Genomic DNA, 8,383 nt, shown 5'->3' on the forward strand with positions numbered 1-8,383 from the left:
ACTTATGTCAATTGGTTGACCCGAATCAATCGAGTGGTTAACTTGAGAACTAGGTATCCAATTTATTTACGAGTTCAATTTCTAAAATATATTGTATTTAACTGAATAATTTTTTTTTGATCTTATTTATTGAGTTAATATTATTTTTTAAGCAATCTAATCACAAGTGAATAAAAATGACAAAATTATTATTATTATTTTTCATATATACTTAAAGTTGACTAATAGTCAATTAGCGGAAGGTTTATCTTGTCACTAAATTAAAACCTTAAAGAGTTTTTTTAATAGTTTTAAAAAACACACGAAAATTCAGTGGGTGTTGCATGTTTGACTTCGTTACTGACTTATTAAATTAAAAGAAATGACTTCGTTGCATGTTTGAGTTTCTGCACATCCATACTACATAAGAAGTCGGCAAGAGCACCAATAAACTTAAAACTATGCCAGCACAATAAGCTTGAGAGGAAGAATTTGGCAGCAAGAAAATTTTTTAGCCAAATCCAGATGCATTTAAAGTCCCATTAGGCGGAGACATAAGCCTAAATGTGATCACCACCACAGCCGTCGTAGTTAACAAGGAAATAAAGGTATTCAAAAGTTTCCAATCTTTTTTTCTGTTTGGCAGCTAAGAATTTAATCCCAAGTCTCTACCCATCAACTTCTAGAAAAAACTTACCCAGGTGGTTACTACCTCCTGGGTTTTTAATATTTGTGTGCTGCGAATTTCAAAATGCTAGGTTTTTTTTTTTTTTTTTTGGAATTCTCATACCATTTTTCTGGAATTATACAGTTTTGGAGCACACATGAATCTCACCAAATCATTGGTGAGAGGTTGACATGAATTGAGTTGCTCCTCCAGTTTCACATGCCCTTCAAGGCACTAGAATATGGATTGTTCTGATTTCTTGTTTGTTGTTAAAATTAGTCAAAAAACTGTTTATAGGGATAGTACAAGATTTAGAACTGAAGTAATATAAATAAAATACATCAAGGACAAGTGTGTTGACAGTGAAATAGCACCACATATCTGGTTTAAATCAACTGCTGTCTATCTTTATTCTTTAGAAACTTTTAGAAGTATTTTAGTTGTATGAGAGCTCTTCTTTTCAGTTGCAAATGTGGAGATCTACTCATACGTCAAGATAGTTGGAAGAATAACATAGGATAATTAAAAATTTGAAGCTGGGTGGCGACCAGAACTGACGAATGTGTGGCAGCATCACAAGATGATGGTTTGATTGAAGAATTTCAAAAAGTTGGGGGGGGGGGGGGGGGGGTGATGATAGAGAGAGAAGGGACCAAAAGCTGTCTAAGAATCATCAAATCTGCACATTGATATCAATTTTTACCAAAACTTTTTAGAACAAATAAATACTCTCACAAAAGTTTCAACTCAAAGAGGCAGGCTTTCTTTTTCTGTAAATTCAAACATTTTTCTTTGCAAGATTCATTGTTTTCTTGACAAAATTTAAACACTACTTGACAAGTTTTCTGAAGCTAACAAGTTTTGCCTCCCAGATCAGCCACATTCCATTCATTCTCATTTGTATTTTCTAAATCAGCACTGTCCAACACATTTCATTCAATTCACATGTGTGTTTTGTAAATCAGTAATGTTCACACTTCACAGCATTTGGGTTGTTTAAATCTGGCAGTAAATTGGGTCATAGGAGCATCATCCACAAAAAAACAAAAAAAAAAGGGGGAAATCTCACAGCAACATTAACATTTAACAAGCCCATTGAATCCAACAAAAAACAAACACAGATGTGTAGGGAGAGAAATCAAAATGAGGAAGTAGATTTAGGAAAGTATTCATTTGCATTAAATCCCTATTGTTACAAAAATCCTAACCCATCCCTTCATCTTCAGCAATTGCCAAAACTAAACCAGAATATAGAAAACAAAAAAGAGATGGGATTAAAGATTTTCCGACAACGAGAATCAAAACCCTCTACATCAAATCTTGTATTCGATCAAGCTAAACCAGAAAACAGGGGGTAAAAATAAGGAGATGGGATTAATGGTTTTCCTATAACGAAATCCAAGACCCTGTACATCAAATTTCGTCTTCGATCGTGTCCCTAAAAACCTAAACCATCTTTGCACAACCAAAACCCTAAAAAACCCAAATGAAACCCTCACGGTCAAACGGATAACTTCTATACATCAAACCGAAGCATTCGCGCGACGCCCTCATCGCCATCGAACAGGGCCGTAAATTGTCGGCTCTTCACCATCAGGGGGGCTGGCGGAGCGGAACCGTAGGAAGCCCTCTTGCCGCCATCTCCATGATCGGGAGTTCGAAGAACTGAGTCATCGCTGCTACGGTTCGGGATCATCTTGACGCTGCGGTCGATGGTGGGGGCTAGGAGGTCGTGGCGCGTTAAGCAGAGGGCGGCCATGGAGGAGAGTAAGGCGTCCAAGAGGGATAGCAAGGGGTGGACGGGGTCGTTGTCGTCGAGGTCCGAGTCGTCGTGGTGGGAGAGAAAGAGGGAGAGGGTGCTGGCGAAGGAATTCATCGTGGTGGTGAGTTTTTGGGAGGTTGGGATCTCTCACAGCTCTGGCCCTCGCTCTCGCTGTGCGTGAGACTCGTAGTATTTTGATTATTTGAGCCGTTGGGGTTCGTATTAGGAAGGGCTTTGCCTTTTATCAGACGGGGAATGGGATGGGATGGAATGGGATGGGATCCGGAGTTTTCACATAAATATTTAAAAAGGAAATAAAAAAGGAAAAAAACAAACATAATTAGTGAGTAGAAAAAATAATTAGCCAGTAGAAAAAATTGAAATGTGATAGAACCGACTTTCTTCTTCCCTCTCATTTTCCCTCCCACTTACCATTCCTCCCATTTCCTTTCTTCTTCCTTTCTCTTCCAGCCTTCTTTATTAGCTTCAATTGTCGAGTAAACATTTTTAGTGATTTACTCTTCCAATTTCTCTTTTTCAAGGGTCGGTGGCCATGCTGTCAGTGAACGTTTCCATTAATTTTGATATAATTTTATACATTAATTTCATTCTTCTTTTTCAGTCTCCTCTTTGGATAGACAAGTGAACCAATTTTTCAAGATATAATTCAAATGTAACAAAGTTGTATAATAGCTCTAAGATGGTATCTACGGAAAACCATTTCTAAAATTTTTTTGTTGGCTTATTACTTATTTTATAACATTAGATAAAAGCCTTCAAATTCTTATTTTTTAACACTAATTCAAATTCCTTCCCCAATAATGTTCTAGGTGGTTATTTAAAATTCTTATTGCTAAGCTAACAATTCTATAATAATACAGCTGATTTGCTAGCACTCAGGCACTCCAAAGTTTAATATGATTCTTAGGATGTAAGAGCCAAGATGTCATACCCCAAAACCAAAGGACTGACAAGGATAAATTTAGGTATATAAACCCCAAGGTTTCATTAGGCATTAGTGACAACAAACTATTGAGTTAGTGCATATAATTATTTTTCATTTTCTCTATTTTTAAAATAGGATAAAATCCAATAACACCCCTTAAGTTTGTCAATTATGACACTCTACCGAGTCCACCCCTTATATTTTTGAAAACTAGCAGAAACCCCTCTGAGATTTAAATTTATTGACAACATGAACCTTACGCCTGTTAGTCTTAATAATATAATATTTTAAAAATGATATTGACTTAAATATATTACTTGAAAAAATTGGTTAATGTAATGTCTTGAGAACTAAATAAGTGAATTGGAAAATTGACCTATTCTCGAATTGAATGATATACTGATCCAATTGCTTTGCATTAATTAATTGACATAAGTATGACAAAATAGTTTTATTATTATTTTATTATTTTTTAAAAAATATATAAAAGATAAAAATAAAAAATATCAAATTGAATAAATGAAATTAAAAAAATTAGTTAGTGTAATTTCTTGAAAACTAAATAAATGAATTGAAAACTTAATCGATTCTCGAATTGAATAATTTGCCAACTGAATGCTTTGGACTAATTAATTGACATAGTAGTGATAAAATAATTTTATTATTATTTTAAACTTTTTAAAAATATGTAAATAATAAAAATTGCTAATAAATCGTAAAGGTGCCTAGTAATTATAGTGTGATAAAATGCTTGTAAGATGCAATTTCATAAAAATTTAATGACTAAACACATCATAAAATAAATAAAACATAATTCAATATTTTTAAATTCAAGTAACCCATCAACCATAATGCCAAAAAAAACCATAAACGAAAATTTCAAAAATTCAAACTTCATAAATTAAAATTATAAAGTTGAATATTAGTTGTTCTTTGTGTAAATATGAAGAACACTTATATGTATATTAATTGGTAAACCTTTGATCTAACCGATTCACCAATCTTTTCAAATTTTAATCAAATTGCTATGTTATTAAATATGGATTCAACGGTTGATACAAGTCAATTTTTAAACTATTTTTTAATTTTAAAGATATATTTAGCCATTTAATTTGCTTGTAAATTGTATATAACACTTTTTAGAATAATAAAATTATTTAAGTATTTTATCTGAATTATTAAATTATTTATTTTACAAATATTTTTGATTTCTAAAAATAATAATTTTATTATATTATCATACTTCTGCCAATTATTTGACCTGAATCAACCGGACCATTAACTTAAAAACTAACTATCCAATTTATTTACGAGTTCAATTTCTAAAACATATGGTACTTAATTGAATAATTTGTTTGATTTTATTCATTAAGTTAATGTTATTTTTTTAAGCTATCTAATAACAAGTGAATAAAAAAATTTAAAAAATTATTATTTTGTTCATTTTTTTTATCATATATATTGAAAATTAGGCCTGGCAAAACGGGCGGGCGGGCCGGGTTTGGGCGGGTCACTAATGGGCCGGGTCATAAATGGGCGGGTCATAAACGGGTCAATGTTAAATGGATCACACACATGTCAACCCTAACCCGCCCATTTAATAAACGGGCGGGTAACGGGTCACCCGTTTAAAAATATATATATATTTTTTATTTTAAAATTTTTAAAATTTTCATATAAAATGACATTTTTTTTTTAAAAAAAACTGCATTTTATTTATTAATTTCTAAATGAAAAGAACATAAAATGTAAAAAATAATACATCTCTTTAATGAATACAATTTTTTTAAAAATGTAAAATTAAAAAAATAATACATGCATAATACATGCATAAAATATTTATATATAAATCTAAATTTAAATGAGTCCCGTAATATTTACATATAGAGCTAAATGTAAAATATTTAATAAGTTCATTCATCATTCATATTTTTTTAATTCATGCATTATGCATAACACATGAATCAAATATTCAAGTCCCACAATCAAAACATAATCTTAAAAAATATAACAGTTAAATATTTAGAAACAAAACCAAATTTAAATGAGTTCCATAAAAATTTACAAGATTACAATTTTCAAAAGATAATAAAAAAACTTAATTAGCCATGATTGTTTGTCGAAGCTTCTCCCAAATCATTAATCAAAAGATTTTCAAATTTGACTTCTAATTGTTCAGTTTCTTCTCTTTCTTCACTGGGATCCACTGCAATGACAAAATAAATAGATAACAAATAAGAAACAATAACAATTGACAAAGGATATGAAAGTAAATAAAATGTAAGTATTGAAATTATTGAAATAATATTGGAAGAACTCAAAAAAAAAAAAAAATGCATACTTGCGTAACCAAACAACCAATTTCGAGTTGTTATCAATGCTCCTGCATTTTCCGGCAAAAGTGATCTTCGATATTTGTTAAGAACCTGGGCTCCAATGCTGAATGCAGATTCTGATGCAACGCTTGTGATAGGAATAGTAAGTACATCACGCGCCATAAGAGATAAATCAGGATATCGAAATCGATTATCTTTCCAATACCGCAATATATCCATTTCAGCATGTTCCACACGATTTAGCCTAGGCTCTTCCAAATATAAATCTAATTGAGATTTTTCTGTAGTAGCACAATATTGGCTTTCATAAAATTCAAATTCCTGTCATATATTAGAATAGAAAAACAAACAATATAAATATAACAGCTAAAAATAATATATAAAATAAGAAATGAAAAATTAGAAAATATAAATGAAGTTACCGAAAGCTCATCTCTAATGAGATTGTCACTACCACCAGTACCCCCAGTAGATGGAGCAGTAGATTCCAAAGAATTTTTTGATTTGTTTGCATAATCTTGGAATAGAGAGTACAACTTTTGACGAAGGAGATTTAACTTTTGCCGAGAAGTGGATGAATCAATCTTTGAGTAGCAAAACTCGACAAATTGAAGCTTGTAACGAGGATCAAGAACAATTGCAAATGCCAAAACAACACTATAACACTTCCAATATTTATCGAACTTCTCTTTCATTTTTGCAGCCATACCATTAACAATGCAGTCCCGATTTTCCATTGTTTCAAGTAATGCAATTGAATTTTCCATATATTTGAAAAATACAAATTAGATGTAGGATAATCTGAACCCGAGAAGAGTTTTGTCATGTCGTAAAATGGCTTCAAGAAATTACAAATGACCTCAGCTCTATTCCACTCTTCATTTGACGGACAATACTTATAATTTGCATCAAGTAAAGCATAATGAATTAAAGCCCGTCGATATATGAGTGCACTTTCTATCATCATGAAAGTTGAATTCCACCTAGTTGGTACATCCAAGCGCAAACTGATTGAAGCAAGTATACCAACTCGTTTAATGTACTCTTCAAACTTAAGTTTTCTTCCTTCTGAACCCTTAATGTACTTGACACTTTCTCTAATGTTATACACAACACGTTCAATCACTTTTAAACCTTCTTGAACAATAAGATTCAAAATATGAGCACAACACCTTACATGAAAATATTCACCGCCACTTACTAAAGGTGCTTGCAAAGACAATTGACTTGAAAGAATATCTTGCATACTATCATTAGCAGTTGCATTATCCAATGTGATGGAAAATATCTTCCTATCAATACCCCATTCCTTCAATACACTAAATGTTTTTTCTGACAAAGCAACTCCTGAATGTGGGGGTGGCATGTGAGAAAAGTTAATAATCTTACTGTGCAATACCCAATTTTCATCCACAAAATGAACTGTAATGCATAAATATCCTTCAGTTGTAGGAGAAGACCAACAATCAGAAGTCAAACACACTCTACCAAAAGCACTCTGTAGTGTAAGTTTAAGTTTCTCCTTCTCCCTTTTATGTATTTTCAATACATCAGCTTTAGCAGTGTTCCTAGCAATTGGTTTAACATCAGGATTAAGATATTTATGCACATCTCGATTTCCTTCATGCTCAACCCATGAAAAAGGATAACAATGTTTTATTACAGCAATTGCCATCTTCTCACGATAAACATCTTGCTCAATTTTTTTCGCATGAAGTTTGGTTCCGTAATCCATGTGCATCTGCTTCACATCATAGTTATCACGTAATGGACAATTATTAATGTGGCGTCTCAAATTTGCCGTCCCATGGGTTGAAGCATTAGCAACATATTCAGCCCCACATTTTTTACATTTTGCCTTCTGTTTTCCATCAACATCTATAGGTAACAAATAGAATTCATCCCAAGCAGCTGATGTCTTTCTACGTTGTCTCTTTTTGTTAGTGCCATCATTGATAGAAGAATTGTTCTTTTCAGATTTATCTGAAGATGGAGTAATATTACACTCATCATCAAAATCCAAGTTTATGGTATCCATTCTTTGCAATTTGTATTATCCCTAACAAAGAATAATTTTTTGGATACGCTGGGTGTCTTGGGCTTTCGCACCAAACTAATTCCCTAATAAAGAAAAATAGTTAAGACTCCGAAAAATAATAAAATAAACAAAATAATGAAATATTTAAACAATAAACACAAATCTGTTATTGGGTGTGTGTGTGTGTGACAACAAATTATTTTTTTATTTTCTGTAGGGGAAACACGAAAAGCATTATTATAAAAATTTCTTTTATTATTACTTGATTTTCATTCTACTTAGCTTCTAAACATGGTAGGATCCTTCTTGTTTTCTTAGTTTATTTTATTTATCTACTATTTATTTATGTACTATTTATTTATCACAAATCTATTTATTCATCACAAATCCATGCATCATCCATGAAACCCAACAGCCAACAAGCCAATAAATCAGTAAGTAAGTAAGGCAGTGACAGTCTAACAGATAGAGTCATATAGAGACCCTAAAAAATAAAAAAATCTTGACTCACCCCAACAACTCACCTCTGGAGCTGATGACAGTCGCTGTGGTCACTGGTCCGTGGAGCTTGGAGGAGACCTGGAGGCGACGACTCTAGCAACTCACAGCACCGGCAGGTCCGGCAGGTAGCAGCACACCAGAGGAGAGGAGAGGA

This window comes from Malania oleifera, chromosome 1 (genome assembly GCF_029873635.1).
Source record: "Malania oleifera isolate guangnan ecotype guangnan chromosome 1, ASM2987363v1, whole genome shotgun sequence".
Taxonomy (NCBI): Eukaryota; Viridiplantae; Streptophyta; class Magnoliopsida; order Santalales; family Ximeniaceae; genus Malania; species Malania oleifera.